The sequence below is a fragment of the Zingiber officinale genome, chromosome 7B (assembly GCF_018446385.1).
Source record: "Zingiber officinale cultivar Zhangliang chromosome 7B, Zo_v1.1, whole genome shotgun sequence".
In the NCBI taxonomy this organism is placed as follows: domain Eukaryota; kingdom Viridiplantae; phylum Streptophyta; class Magnoliopsida; order Zingiberales; family Zingiberaceae; genus Zingiber; species Zingiber officinale.
The window spans coordinates 85,047,399-85,063,394 of NC_055999.1; the positions used below are offsets into that span (position 1 = coordinate 85,047,399).

The following is a 15,996-nucleotide window of genomic DNA, read 5'->3' on the forward strand; positions in this document are numbered from 1 at the left end:
CCCGCCGCTACTCCTCTTGAAGCCCTAGCTTTTGCAACCCGCATCGGTGAGAGCATCAAGGAAGCTACGGTAAGGGGACTCACTAGAGAACCCCTCCGGTGAGATGAAGATGATTGGAGGATGCCGTCGCTGTCGAAGCTTGCTGCCGCCGCTACTTTGGATCTAGGAGATGAAGTTGTGGCTGTGGATGGCCGCAGGATGACAGAGAGGATGGTGAGAGAAGTCTGGCCGACGGCGATGGATAAGAAGAATAGCCGCCGGCCAGTGGAAGAAGAGAGGAGAGAAGTCGCCGGTGGCGTCGCGAGCCCTAACTCACGCGAAGAGGAAGACGCGAACAGCTGGTGTCGGGGGAGAAGAGAAGAAATCTGTGCATTGTGGATTTATTTCCCCAAATCTGATCCAACGGTCCTGATCACCCAAATCTGATGGAGTGACTGAGATCAAATCTGAGTAAATGGTCGAGATCAACTAGAACCCATTGAATGGTCAGGATGGCTAGATCAAGATGAGCGGCTTAGATCATTCCAGATCTACACAGATTGGCCAGAATCAACCAGATCTTGATGAACGACTAGAATTAATCAGATCTGAATTTTTGCTTCGGATTTGATCCAATGGCTCAGATTTCTACAGATTGGACTTCTCATTATCTCAAGCCTTTATGTTCAATTTGGTTCAACTTGAGCTCAATCCCTAGAAAATAAAAGTGCACAATTATTAGTAGAAATCCATAAAAATAGGAAGAATTATAACAAAACTCATAATGTGAATCTAACTCAATAAACATGATAAGAATCAACAATTAATCATATGAAAGGATTATAACATGAGAATTAAGGGCAGAAATAATGCATCAAAATGCTAATTATCAGTGCCTTGAAGGCGCATGAAGGCGCCTTCAGAGGGATAATGCGCGACTTGATCAGCGCTTATCGACGAGTGCAACCCGGGGCTTGGAGGTACCTCGGACAGCCTTGGAGGCGCCTCCAGCATCCTTTATAAGCAGTGTTCGAGCACCTCTTCAAAGACAACTCTCTCTGAATAATCTCTTGCTACGTGCTGCGAACCTGACGACCCAGAAGTGCTGCGAACGCGATACCAACGACCCGGAACTACGCTTCTCCATCTTTAGTTGTCGGTATAAAGTTTATGAGCTGTAAATTCCTATAATTATACAAATTATCATGCTTATAGTTGTTGCCCACCGAAAGCGATCAAGGATCGCGGGCCTTCGAGTAGGAGTCGATCTAGGCTCCGAACGAAGTAAATAGTTTGCCTCTTTGTGTGATTGTTTTTATTTCCGCTGCATTTACTCGAATGGTTTTACGATTCCGAAAAATGAAATAGCCGCGAGCGCTATTCACCCCCCCCCCCCTTCTAGAGCGGTCTCGATCCAACAAATTCTGCATACTATGCTAATCAAAATTCTGCATACTAATCTAACAAAATTCTGCATACTATGCTAGTCAAAATTCTGCACTATAAACTTAACAAAAAAAATATGCACTATAAGCTCTAAAGCTGGTATAGGATTAATGGGCTATTCTTGTTCATTGTATAGCACAACCGAAACCGACAGTAAGGGTTGTTCGTGCCCACTTCATAGCACAAACAAACTATACAGCAACTCCAAATCAAACAGTAAGGAAGGAACTAAACTGCATGCTCAAAATAACCGAACTTCACAGCAGTTCCAATCAAACGGTAAGGAAGCAAGCATTAAGGTAACAGAATCCAAACCATTAATCCAAACCTTTAAGGTAACAGCATGAAGGAAACTACATGCTCAAAACTCATATCTTTACAGAACCACAAAAATTCTTCAGCATGCTACAACATAAATGCAAGGAGAAAACAAACCCCGGATCTACTCTAAAATCCCTAGCAACCACAACTCTTTACAACAAAATACGAAAGCCAAAGAAGGCCATTCATACTAAGCAAATCGACAACAAGACTTAAATTGAATACTAAAGCCATAAGCACAAACAAACTATAGTTCGGATTATAGCATTTGCAGAAAAACAATCACACATGCATGCTAGGGTTCCACGGCTACACAACCTTGGCAGCAGCAAGAAAAGAAACCTCGGAACTACTCTTACCGCAGGTGAGAGCACGTACCTTTGCATTCTTGGACTCACGACCGAAAGAAGCTTCTAGGGTTTCGAAGATTTGCAAGTTTCGGCCCCTTCTTCGTGCCCACATATTCTCCTGGCCGAGAGGATCGTGATGGTGAAGAAACCTCTCGGAAATCACCCTATACCGCTCGTCGGAGAGAAGCCCTAGCTTCTCTTCTCTGTTTTCGCCCAAACGGCCGTCGCACGTGAGAGAAAGGGGAAAGAGTTTAGGGCACGGGAAAAATACCTAGGTTCCTCTCTTATTTCCCTTTAATACCTAAATATTTCCGTTATCAACTACTACTTAAATTATTTTCGCTATCTCTTTTATCAGCACGGCCCTGCTTGGTTCTTGGTCATCACGCTTCGCTTAAGTCTCGGATCGGTCGAAGGTCGCGGGTTCAAACCTCGGTCTAACCTCTTTATTTTTTGAAACTTCTTTCTTTTGGTAAAAATACCTAACGAACTCCAAAAATTACATAAAAATACTCTAAAAATACCTAAAAATCTCTAGAATATTTTTAAAGCATTTCTAATTATTTTTAAGCACTATTAGAACTCGTAATGAGGAAATTTGAGTTGTTATAATTCTCTATACCTTATAAAAAGTTCATCCTTGAACTTAGAATAACTCTGGATATTTCTGTCTCATGCTGTCCTCACGCTCCCAAGTAACCTTCTCGTGCTTCTGATTCTGCCAGATGACCTTCACTAGTGGTACTTCCTTGTTCCTTAGTCTCTTAACTTTTCTGACCACTATCTGTGTAGGTCTGCTCTCATAGCTAAGATCCTCCTGGATCTGTACTGACTGAGGTTGAATCACTTGGCTAGGGTTGTGAAGGCACTTCTTTAGCATGGAGACATGAAATACATTATGTATTGCTGACATGTCTTGTGTTAAGTCCAGCTTGTAAGCTACTTTCCCAATCCTCCCTGTGATCAGGTAGGGTCTTATGTAGCGGGGACTTAACTTGCCCTTGTTGCCAAATCTCATCACTCTCTTCATCGGAGCAACTTTGAGAAAGACTGAATCCCCTACTTGGAATTCAAGTGGCCTACGGCGTGCATCAGCATAACTTTTCTGCCTGCTCTGGGCAGTCTCAATTCTCTATCTAATCTTCTGGATAGTCTGTGTGGTTTCTTCTATCATCTCGGTTTGACTGCCCAATTCTGATTCCATTTCTTTTTTTTTCTCCAGTATCCAACCAGCATATAGGTGATCTACACTTCCGGCCATACAGTGCTTCGTACGGTGCCATCTTAATAGTGGCTTGGTAGCTATTGTTGTAGGCGAATTCAGCTAAATACAGATACTTGCATCAACTACCTTTAAAATCTAATTCACAAGCCCTGATCATGTCTTCTAAAATCTAATTTACTCGTTCTGTCTGCCCATCAGTCTGGGGATGAAAGGCTGTGCTGAACTTGAGTTTGGTGCCTAATGCATTCTGAACACACTCCCAAAAATGAGAGGTGAAGCGCCCATCCCTATCGGAAACAATTGACTTCGGAACTCCATGAAGTCTGATCACTTCCTTAATATATAGTTGTGCCAACTGCTCTATAGAGTGGGACACCTTGATGGCTAAAAAATGGGCAGACTTGGTTAATCTGTCCACTATCACCCATATCGCATCATATCCATTGGTAGTTCTTGGAAGACCTGTTATGAAGTCCATGGATATTTCTTCCCACTTCCACTCTGGTATTGGGAGAGGCTGTAGAACTCCTCCTGGTCTCTGGTGCTCTTCTTTGACTCTCTGGCATGTCAGACAGGTACTGACATATTTTGCTACATCCCTCTTGAGTCCGGACCACCAGAATCTTTGCTTCAAATCTTGATACATCTTGGTGGAACCAAGATGCATGGAGTATGGTGTACTATGAGCTTCTTCTAGAATCTTCCTCCTCAATTCCTCATCATTAGGAACACAAAGGCGACTCCTTTGATAAAGTATTCCACTGTTTGATACTCCAAACTCTGAATTTTTTTCTTTTTGTATCCCTTGCTTGATCTTCTAGATATCTGGATCTTCACTTTGCTTTCTCTGTATATCCTCAAGCAAGGTTGACTCTAAGGTCAATGCAGAGAGTTTCCCATAAACAATTTCGACTCCAAAATCTGATAATTCCTTCTGTAGTGGTAGTGCTAATGATGACAAGGACATCAGAGTTGCATTGGACTTTCGACTTAGTGCATCCGCCACTTTGTTAGTTTTACCTGGGTGGTAGAGGATTTCACAGTCATAATCTTTAACCAACTCTAGCCACCTGCGTTGTCTCATGTTTAAATCTTTCTGGATAAAGAAATACTTCAAGCTCTGATGATCTTTGAAGATTCTGCATTGAACTCCATACAAATAATGTCGCCAGAGTTTTAGTGCAAAGACTACAACTGCCAGCTCAAGATCATGAGTGGGGTAATTCTTCTCATAGTCTTTGAGTTGTCTGGAAGCATAAGCTATAACCTTCCTTTCTTTCATGAGAACAGTTCCGAGGCCCATCTTGGAGGCATCACTGTATATATCAAAACTTTTGTCACTCTCTGGAACAGTCAAGATAGGAGCACTGGTCAATCTCTTCTTCAATGCTTATAAACTTTGCTCACATTTGTCTGACCATTCAAACTTCTTGTTCTTCCTAGTGAGGGCTGTTAGTGGAGAGGCTATCCTGGAAAAGTCCTCCACGAACTCTCTATAATACACAGCTAAATCAAGAAAGCTTCTGATCTCCCTGGCGTTCTTGGGCCACTCCAGTTGTTGACCGCTTCTATCTTGGCAGGATCCACTTGAATACCTTCTTTAGAAATGATGTGACCTAGAAACGCCACCTGCTCTAACCAGAACTCGTACTTTGAGAATTTAGCATAAAACTGCTTTCGCTAAAGGGTCTGTAGTACTATTCTCAAGTGCGTGTCATGCTCCTCTGGGGTTCTTGAATAGATCAGAATGTCGTCGATGAACACAATGACAAACTTGTCAAGGTATTCTCTGAACACTCTGCTCATTAAGTCCATGAAGACCGCATGTGCATTTGTCACTCCAAAAGGCATGACTACAAACTCATAGTGTCCATATCTGGTCCTGAAAGCTGTTCTGGGTATATCACTTTCTTTCACTTTCAACTGATGGTACCCAGAGCGCAAATCTATCTTAGAGAACACTGTTACCCCCTTTAACTGATCGTATAGATCATCTATTTTGGGAAGAGGGTACTTGTTCTTAATTGTCACTTTGTTCAGCGCTCTATAATCTATGCACATTCGCATAGATCCGTCTTTCTTCTTGACGAACAACACTGGAGCTCCCCATGGTGAGTGACGAGGACGGATGAAACCTTTGTCAAGTAGCTCCTGAAGTTGTTCTTGTATTTCTTTCAGTTCTGCTGGAGCCATTCGGTACGGAGCTTTTGAAATTGGACCGGTACCAGGAACCAACTCAATTTCAAACTCCACTTCTCTGTTGGGAGGTAGTCCAGGTAGCTCTTCTGGAAATACCTCTGGATACTCACAGACTACTCGAACATCCTCCTGCTTGGGTATTTCTTATTCTTCTGCATTCGCAATGTGCGCAAGAAAACCAGTACATCCTTTAGCTAACATCTAGTGAGCTGTAAGGGAAGAGAGGAACTTCTGGGTCTTCCTCTTCAGCACTCCTGTGAACTCAAAGGACGGTTTACCTTCTAGGTTGAAAATCACTTTCCTTCTGCGGCAATCCACTGAAGCACTGTACTTGCTGAGGAAATCCAAACCCAGAATGACATCGAAATCTTGCATCGCAAGGACTACTAGATCAACATATAGCTCTCGGTCTGAAATTCTGCCTGGTACAGCCCGAAGCCACTGGTTGGACTCCATGACTTCCCCAGAAGGTAGGGTTGTCAAGAACGTGGAGTTCATGCTCTCTGTAGGTATCTAAAATTCTTTGGCAAAGAGTACTGATATAAAAGAATGGGTCTCCCCAGTATCAAATAGTGCAGTAGCTAAATGCTGAAAAACAACTACTTGACCTGTTACGATCGTAGAGGCACTAGCAGTCTCCTCTTTGGTGAGGGAGAATACTCTGGCACTGGCTGAAACTGGTGGAGCTTCCAATCTTCCTTGACTGAGCTGAGGTCCATCCAGAGTCACAGGCATGTAGTGTAACTGAGGCTTGTTCCCGTATTGTGGTGCTTGTTGCTGAGATGCTTTGAGCTTGTTAGGACATGCCTTAGCCAGATGTCCTTCTTGGCCACACGAATAACATCCAGTCATACCCAAAAGACAGACTCCTGGATGTACTCTCCCACATTTGGGGCAGGGAGGAAACTTAGCCTGCTTGTCTTTAGAACCACCCTTTTGGCTTCCTCCTGTATTCCACCATTTCCTCTTGTTATCTTTTCCCTTCTAGTGCTGCTTACTTGCCTGAGGTTTCTGACTCCCTGCTGTCTTGTCTTCCATCTTGACTGGCTTGAATTGCATTTGTTGTGCCTTGATGCTGTTCAGATAATGCTCAGCGACCAATGCCCTACTGACTAGCTCTTCACCAGTCTGTGGTCGGTGAGTCCCACTACTAACATTAAGTGTTATTTCTGGCCTCAGCATTCAGAGCATTAGTCTGACTCATTTTTTCTCAGTACTTACTAGCTCTGGGCAGAGACAAGCTAGCCTGTTGAATCTCTTGACTGCTTCTTCTACTGGCAGGCCACCTTGTCTAAATTCTATAAACTCCTCATAATGTTTATTGGTGATCCGTTGGCGGAAGAATTCTTCGTGAAACTCTATCTCGAAGTCAACCCAACTCATCTGATTGACTGCTCTCTTGCTCTTAACTCTCTCCCACCACATACGAGCATCCCCTGATAGGCAGAAAGAGGCACACTTGATCTTCTCGACTTCTAGCCAGTCAAGAAGCTCCATGGTGCTCTCCAGTGTCTTAAACCAAGCCTGAGCATCCCAGGGCTCAGTCATGCCGGAGAAACTTTCTGGCTTCATCTTCAACCATTGTATCAGGTATGCTTCCTATCTTCTAGGTGCTGTGGGGACTTCCAGGGTGGCTGGTGGAACCTCAGTCACCATTGGAGTCTCCACATTGATAGTTGAAGGAGGGGGAGGAACTGGCTGCCGATTAGCCATCAGATTGACGATCACTTGTTGCTGCTCTGCCACTTGTTTCTGGAGTTGAGCAACAACTTCAGAGAGATCAGGTTCAGTTGTTCTGGGTTCTTCGTTTTCCTGAGCTTGGTCCTCAATACGAGCGGTACGGGGACATCCTCTTCTTGACATCTAGTTATGCAGAAAGAGGAAAACCCTGAAATCATCCCTATTCTTTCTACACATACATATAAAAACATAGAAGAACCAAACAAGAACTTTAATCTCACTTTTGCACTTATAAGCAAATATTTCTAGGATTTCTCTATACTACCAATAATAAGGAAAAACATACTAAATAAAAGAATTTTTAAATACTTTCTTACTTGAAGACGGCAAGATTGGTTCTGATGTGTGATGCTGGAGAATAGGAACTGCTCTGATACCAACTTGTAACACCCCACCCTCCTCACTACTAGTCTGTGAGGGTGGAGCTGTCATGCCCCGGAGAAGTACCTCCCGAAAAATTTCGGCAGCACCTCCCCTGTACCGGTGACAATCTGAAACTCTCATACATGCAAAATACGTCAGCCACATGCGGCGGGGATATATATGCATAGAAATAACCACAACCACGCAGTTGAATATGTAGCTCACACGGCTATATCAAAAGCACAGCGAAAAACGAATATGAAACCCACAAAATCGAAAGTCCACAAAACACACCACAGGTATAAGTCCACAATACACGTATCAAGACATAGTATGATATAACAACACCAAATCCATGAAACATAAAATGCTAATAGTAAAGACTAAAAACCGATAAGGATCCTCGGATGTAACGCGGGAAGTGGGACCGGCTGGTAGCATACTCTAAGTAACTCCATGTCATCTACATACTACCTGAAAACATAACAGTATAGACGGGGTGGTGAGTACAAAAAACTCAGCGGGTAAGAACAGAATAAAGCATGGTAGATACACAACATAGGAACCAAGGAATACAGTCTCCATAATAAGAATAGAATCATGCCATCGAAATATAACACATCTAGCCACAAACTGATAAAACGACTATACATATACATACCTGACACAGTAGATGCACATGCTCGACTAGAATCAATACCATGATACCAAAATCAGGGAACTCACCGGACTAGCAACAGATCAACTCGAGACACCTGTGCAAATATAGATACGACTACATATACATGTAAAATAGATGACATGTATGCAGTATGACACCCAAATTCAACAAACATAGCGCAAACAAATGCAACAGCACACAATCACATGCAACTAATATCTACTAGGCATGTATGCGAAAATATCTCCCCAGATGCACCGCGCATCATATGCAAAAGTGCATGCATGCTCCATGGTCACCCCCGCCACCTCTCTAGACACCACGACCCCTGTATGGCCGAGAGGCTTGGATCCGTGACAAACCTTACTAGTCTCCAGTACATGCACTGCTATAGGCGACCGAAGTGGACGGTCAGCTAAGTAGTTATATAACTACACAGCTAAGGGTCCCTGACCACTCACAACTCAAGCCCTCTGACTATTGTACCCTCAAGACCCACTACTCCAGAGTGGTCGAGGCTGACAGAGTATAATCACCGAACGGCTGAGCAAGCGCGACAGGACTAACTCCACTCCTAGCTACCACTCTCCAAAAGTGGCCGAATGGGCAGCTATAGACAACTGACGACCCCCTCACCACAAGGGAGGCATTAGTCGTCAGTATGCAATGAATGATGACATGATGTGAATAGTCACAATATAAATACCATCATCCATAGTGTACCCCAACACCCCCAATAACCACCACAAACGTATATACATACTCCAACACACAACATGGTCAACCAACTATACAACCCCAATACCACATACCCGTCCCATCTACACTCAACATCAATATGCATGATAAACATGCTAATCGTACCAACCAGATAACTCTATGACACAAACTCTACATATGCACATGCATAGAGTTCTGATATCAAGGGTGAGACTGTATCGAGGTAAACAAGATCATATCAAAGCTCAAATAGAAAGAGACAAGCAAGAATAAAACAAATATACGGATTCAAAGTAATGCAACCTAAGCATCCGAAAATAACCATGCTTTATAGTTCAAAGAACTAAATAGGAGATACGGAAGAAATACCCGCCTCCAGATATCTCGTATCAACAGAACCACCCCACGCCACGCTGCACGTCGCCAATCAAGGCCCTGTATCACGCATACAATTTAATGTAATTATATGTATACACTACAAATAGGTGAATTATCTATAAACAAATAACCAACTTTGAAACCATAGCTATTGTAATTACCACCCCCCTCCACTGATTAAGCTAGATTAACTTTCACCGTAGCTTAATTTCTGCAAGAATTAAATTCTCATTAGACTCTTCCATAAACACCTAACATGAGGCAAACCCAAACATCACTGAATCTATTCCAGATTAGGTTTATCTACTTTGACAACCTCCAATCCTCCAGCATAGCCATCTCAAATCACTATTAACTAATCTCGATCAATAAAACCTACAGGTCTCCTAGCAGAAAACAGCACAACATAACCTGTTGTCACCTAAACAGAACCACCTTTGTTAATTCTGTCATTGATCCGAATTCAAGTAATCCACAGGACTCATTGAATAACAACTACTACAGCTAATGATCGACCAAAAGAAAAAAAAAACAAACAGAACTACACAATGCAACAATTCCAACCGGATCAAAAGAGAAAATAGCAAGAACTGGAAGATATGTTCATCACTGCAAACTAGTAAGAACAGTTGCTCTCGTTACCTTCTCCCCCTTCAATCGTCGGAGATGATCACAGATCTGGTGGAGGAATCGACCTAATCAAGATGTGGTGGCTAGAATCGCCACACAACCTCTGTTCCCATAAAAATACACCCGAATCAACCAAGAAGAGGATCAAAAGCTCGAATCCACAATCGAAATCAACCCCTTACCTCCAAAAATCACGGCTAGGGCACGATCGGTTCCTTGTTGACGAACCGAGAAGGAGATTGGGAAGAGCGATGGTCGTTACCTTCCCCAATCGGTCGATGCTGGCCAGATCCAAATCGCGATGCCCTCGATCCCCTTCCGACAGCAGGCGAGATCCCCAGATCGAGATCCGTCGCCGTTGTTCACCGAGACCAAAGAAGAGGGAACGATCGGGAAGAAGAACAGTATCCCTCTCCCACCGCTCCGAGATCACTCCTCGCTGGTGCCTCCGAGAGAAGGGGAAGAAGAAAATCGCCGATGGTCGCGGCAGGCGTCGGCGTCGGGGAGGTCGCGCGAAAGAGAAAGAGGAAGAGAACAAGTCGGGTCGAGTTTTTAGGGTTCGGGTGAGGAATGAAGCCTATTAATAAGGAGCTTAGGGTTAGTGTTAAGGGAAATAAACCCTAATTACCTCCTCAATTAGGCTCTCACACTCGTATCCCTAACAGACCTCCACTCCTATCCACGCAAAACTAGTCATATGACCTCCGAAAAATTCTAGAAAAATTTCTAAAATTTCCTAAAATTTTCATAAGGTTATTCCACTGTAACCCTAAAATAAATTTGCATATCTTACATTCTCCCCCACTAATAAAAATTTGGTCCCCAAATTTACCACTACCAACTAAAAGTAAGAAGTAGTAGCTAAACTCATTCTAGTTACTGAAATAAACTTTACTCACCTTCAGTAAACAGGTGCGGGTAACTAGCCCGCATCTTATCTTCCAACTCCAAAGTGGCTTCTTCATCTGAATGGTGTTGCCATCAATTTCAACTCTGGAGTACTTGAGATTTGTAAACTGTAAAAACACATAAATCCACCATATGTCAAATAACTAAAACAAATGTGTACATGTATCAAATAAAAAATATAAGATCACAAGTGCTTGTCATAAACATGCTTACCAGCGTGTTGAAACCTATTATGTGAATGGTGGCTTCGAATGAACTTCACGAGCAAGGCCAAAATTTGCTATCTTCACAAAGTCCTTGGTTACCAATAAGTTCTCTACAAAGGTCATAATCTAGTTTAATAGAATGCTAACTTCACCAGAATAATTATAGGTGCATAAATCACATTTAACAAAATTAATGCTAATCCTAGATAACAACGTTGTAGGAATAGATATGTTAAGAGCACACAAATGAATCTTTATAGGGATATTTGGTTAAAAGCGGAACTAAAGAGGTACACCTACCTCCCATGTCAATAAGTCACTTCCTCGAGTTGGATATGGCTTTTGCAAATCTAGCTCCATATAGAAGGTGTAGAGTTTGATATCTTGAAGCTGCAAATCCAATCAGAAGTAGGATTAGCGTGGTAAGCAAGACATTGAAAATCCCATTAATAGACACATATTGGCCATGAGAACCCTTGTTCTTGTCATTGAAATAAGGTGACTAGGAATAAAATAGGCACTAGGAATGACTAAAAATAAGTACAACTAAAATTCATAATTAGGATATCACTAGGAACGACAGTAGTGAAATAGTCTCCTTTCCGATGCCAATCAATTTTTGTCACAACCTGCAAAGCAAAAGAATGAATAATAGAAAGGTAGTGGCAAAGAACATTATAAAACTAAAATTATTAATAGGTTGCAGCTTAGGAACACACACAATATAATTAAAGAAGGAATCAAATATAAAACTGCTTTATTGCATAAATTCCTCAAGCCGAACCTTATTTTCTCCCCCTTTTTCTTTGGCTTCATTTTAGAACACTTGTCGTGCCAATCACAACCTTCCGCAACGATCCAATGTTTAGAAAATCTTAAAATATCATCTTAAGCATGTTTTCTTAGGCTTCATTTTAGACCTGTCTTTTGTCGGCCTACTAGCAATGATCTTTAGCAAAAATAATAAACTGACTGCAAGCTGTGCACCTAATCTCATTATATGATAATGCAACAATCAAGTTGGAAAAAATTATACTAGATGCCATATCTGTATGACAAAACATTTCAAAGATATTTTTGTAAATCCATTTAGGTACATCAGTACATATTTGCTTTCATCCACATACTGAAATGTAAAAAGGATGAAGCAAAGTTGTCAACCTTTGGTCATATTGTTTGTTCTTATAACTGAATTGTAAAGATCAAACTTGTTAACAGATAGTGGAGGGAAGAAAGTGAAGAAAGCTTGCAGAAGCTACAACCAAATTCAGCTACAACACACACAGAAACATCAAACAATGAACAGGACAACTGGGAAAATTCCACACAGAAACATCAGTATAAAGAATGAGTCACGACTCCAACATCTAAGACAGTATCATCTATGGAAACATGATACTAGTGGAGTTGAAACTTACAGGATAGAAAATTCAATAAAAAAAAATAAAACAAAGCCATCATGTGTCTCAAAGTCAAGGTTCAACATCATAAGAAATATGCATACCAAACTTATAAGTCGTTGATAAAATTAATTCTTGACAATAAGGATACTACTTGGTGCTTACAGGTAAGGGGTTTGCGGAAATGAATTGGTCAAAAAAGAATAAATTATCAAGCAAAGAACATGAACTTGCTACCGTAGTCATGTAGGATCAGCAAGTACTCACGTATCTTGACTCGAGGAGATTCTTCAAAGTTTCCTGGAGAATCTATCATTAGTGGCAATACAGTTTAATGGTAGAATCTGCTCCAGCTGTGAATAGCCATGGCTGCCTCGGATGAAATTTACAATCTAAAACACCTGTTCAATTAATAAGTTAATGTTAGGTCTAAGATAGGCAGGAATTGCAATTTTTATTTGAGTTAGAAAGCCATAGTTTCTTAATCTAGACGCGGTAAATGAAAAACAAGGAAAATAACAAAGTTTGCAACACAACTGACTTCTGTCATTAAACTGAGAGAATTTGGTATGCCTAAACTTTTCAGGGCACTTTAGGTTTCATCCTGATTCCAGCCTCAAAGGCTAGGTAACTAGGTATAATGTCATGATTTTTATATATTTCCAATTTGTCAGTGTGTATTAGAAAAAAGAAAGAAACAAAACTGAGATATAAAATAGGCACTAGGAATGACTAAAAATAAGTACAACTAAAATTCATAATTAGGATATCACTAGGAACGACAGTAGTGAAATAGTCTCCTTTCCGATGCCAATCAATTTTTGTCACAACCTGCAAAGCAAAAGAATGAATAATAGAAAGGTAGTGGCAAATACTCTACCAATTAAAATAAAGTAATCCAAAGGATTAAGTCTATGTCCAGAAACAATTAAGGTAATTTGATGTGCCTATATTGAAATTAATTACTATACAGATACATATGTACTCTGAAGGGGGGATACATAGTGAATATAGCTCACCTTGCAATGCTTTAATCAGATGCAATCATATTTATCATCTCGAACACATCTCACTACTGGAGTGGTATTTCCTAAAGCACAGAATCGAGTGCCAACTGATATGAACAGAAACTAAAATAATATTATGAGTAAAAACACTTACCCTCATCCTCCTCTAGTTTTGATTCCTCCACATGAAGCAACTCCTTGACCCTTGCTTGATTCTCTGCACTTCCCAATCCAGTATCTAAAATAAGCACATCGCATCCTCTGAAACAATGTGTAAATGTATGTCAGAAAGAAGCAGGGTGGAATTAGGTATCGAAAACTGAATTAAAAAAAAAAAACCCTAGAGGGTGGAAATTAAATTACAAAAACCTGGAGGAAATGAACATACAAAAGAAACGCTAACCATAGGTACGACTCCCTTCTTTTAACATAACCATATTAAATTTATATTCTAACCTAAACCATCCAATATCTAAATTCCCATTAGATCTTCAAGATTACAATCTTCCATAATCACCTAACATGAAACCTAAATGTCACTGAAACCATTTCAGATTCAGGTTAATCTTTATTTACAACATTCAATTACCCAATATAACAACTCTTATCCTTGTTAACTAGTAACACATCATACCCTTAACCTCCAACACCAGAACAAACAAATTCTTATTGACTCTGCCGTGGATCCAGCTCAAAACACACAGGATTCATTAGGTAACATCTACTGCAACTAATGATCGCACAAGGGTAAGGAACAAGAACTAAACCGTACCTCAATCCCCTACAAACAGAACATTACATAGTGCATCTTCACTAGCCGGATCAAGAAGAAAGAATAACAAGAAGTCATCAAAACAACCTGTTAACAACAACAACAGATCGACCTCATTACCTCTGCACCCTTCAATCACCGGAGACGATCACTGATACGAAGAAGAGATCGATCCAACAGAGCTTTGGTGGCCGGGACCAAAATACCAGTCTCTGCTTCCCAGAAAGAACCACCTGAATCAACACTAGAAAGGATCAAGGTTCGAATTCACAACCAAAACCAAATCCTTAACTCCAAGATCGAAGTTAGGGCAACGACTTGTTCTTGCCGACGAACAGGGACAGAGATTGGGAAGGAACAATGGTTGTTACCTCCTCCAAACAATCGATGCTGGCCTGATCCAACGCCGATGCCCTTGGTTCCCTCCCGACAGCCGGCGAAATCCACCGATCATCGCCGTTGTTCACCGAGATCAGAGAAGGGAGGAAGGGATCGGGGAGAAAGAAGGTTCGGCTGTAACTAACCTCTCTTCCTCTCAACGCTCCAAGGTCCGCTCTTCGCCGGCGCCACCGAGAGAAGAAGAAATCGCCGGTCTCGGTCGCGTGAAGTCCGAAGTCGCGAGAAGGAGAAAGTCGGGGGAAAAGAAAAGGCTTCGGCGCTTTATAGAGAGGTAATCAGACGGTTAAGAAGAATGAAAAGAGGAAACGAGAGGTTTTGACCGTGTACCCAGCGAGCGAAGAGGCCGAGAAGGAGAAAATGAAGCACGGAGAGCCTTTATGCCTGCAATTTTAGGGTTTTAACAGGCAGACATACTTCGTTATTCTTGTACTGCACTCGATCTCTCTGCTTCAGAAGAAGGAGACCCCTTTACACAAGATCAGAGATCTCGGTGTTGTTCTCTCTTCCTTCGGATTCCCTCATGTTGCCGACCAACCGTGCCATGGTGGTCGTGGGCGTCCTCTAGCTGTTCGGATCTTGTCGGCCCCTACCTTAGCCGGGAAGAGCGAAGAGAGGAAGGAGGAGGAGGAGGAGGAAGAGAGGATCGGACGAGGAGGCAGAATGGAACGATTTATACTGCGATTTTGCTTAGGATCGAAGCAGGTGGTTTTGATCCTAAGGGGCGTCGATCCAGGAAGGGGAAGAGATCCAGGAAGGGGAAGAGGGAGATGAGGCTGAGAGAGATGGTCGGAAGTTTAGGTTTAGGTTTAGGCTGAGAGAAGGGGCGCGATATTGGTTTAGGTTTGGAGGGAACTTTGTGAAGTGTTATAAATTTTGGCTGGTAGAAAAATTAAATTATTATTTTTGGTTCATTAACATCGGGTTTTAAAAACCGGTGTTAAAACCGATGTCTATTAACAAAAAAAAAAGGCGCTCATAGACATCGGCTAAAAAACCGATGTCTATGAGCGAAAATCTGTGCTTATAGACACCGGTTTTTGGAAAAACTGGTGTAAAATAGTCAAAGACATCGATTTTTGCTTAAAATTGTTGTTGTTCCACCGATGTCTATGAGGCTTTTTCTTGTAGTGCTTGTTCCGCAACCGACGCTCTTTGCGGTCCAAAATCTGAACTGGAATCTCCTCATAAGATATATCTGGCTGAAGTACAACTGATACACCTGTGAGAATATGCGAAGGGTGCGATACGTATTTCCTCAGCATAGATACATGGAAAACATCATGCACCCCGG

The 15,996-nt window shown here is 41.8% G+C and overlaps 2 long non-coding RNA genes across 5 annotated transcripts; both read right to left on the bottom strand.

Moving 5' to 3' along the window:
* Positions 1 to 10,991: 10,991 nt before the first annotated feature.
* LOC122006183 lies at positions 10,992 to 13,058 on the bottom strand. Of its 3 annotated transcripts, none has more exons than XR_006118645.1 (4): positions 12,795 to 13,058; positions 11,428 to 11,756; positions 11,135 to 11,237; positions 10,992 to 11,028 (listed from the first exon to the last, which is right to left on the bottom strand). It is a non-coding gene; the product is annotated as an uncharacterized LOC122006183 (long non-coding RNA). The 3 variants fall into 3 exon arrangements; XR_006118646.1 differs by lacking the exon at positions 12,795 to 13,058 and adding an exon at positions 11,912 to 11,926; XR_006118644.1 differs by lacking the exon at positions 12,795 to 13,058 and having other exon boundaries at positions 11,428 to 11,861.
* A 539-nt stretch (positions 13,059 to 13,597) lies between these two features.
* On the bottom strand, positions 13,598 to 15,330 carry LOC122006184. 2 transcript variants are annotated; one of them, XR_006118647.1, is made up of 5 exons: positions 15,033 to 15,330; positions 14,831 to 14,964; positions 14,427 to 14,539; positions 13,689 to 13,795; positions 13,598 to 13,617 (listed from the first exon to the last, which is right to left on the bottom strand). It is a non-coding gene; the product is annotated as an uncharacterized LOC122006184 (long non-coding RNA). The 2 variants fall into 2 exon arrangements; XR_006118648.1 differs by lacking the exons at positions 14,831 to 14,964; positions 15,033 to 15,330 and adding an exon at positions 14,678 to 14,753.
* Positions 15,331 to 15,996: the final 666 nt, after the last annotated feature.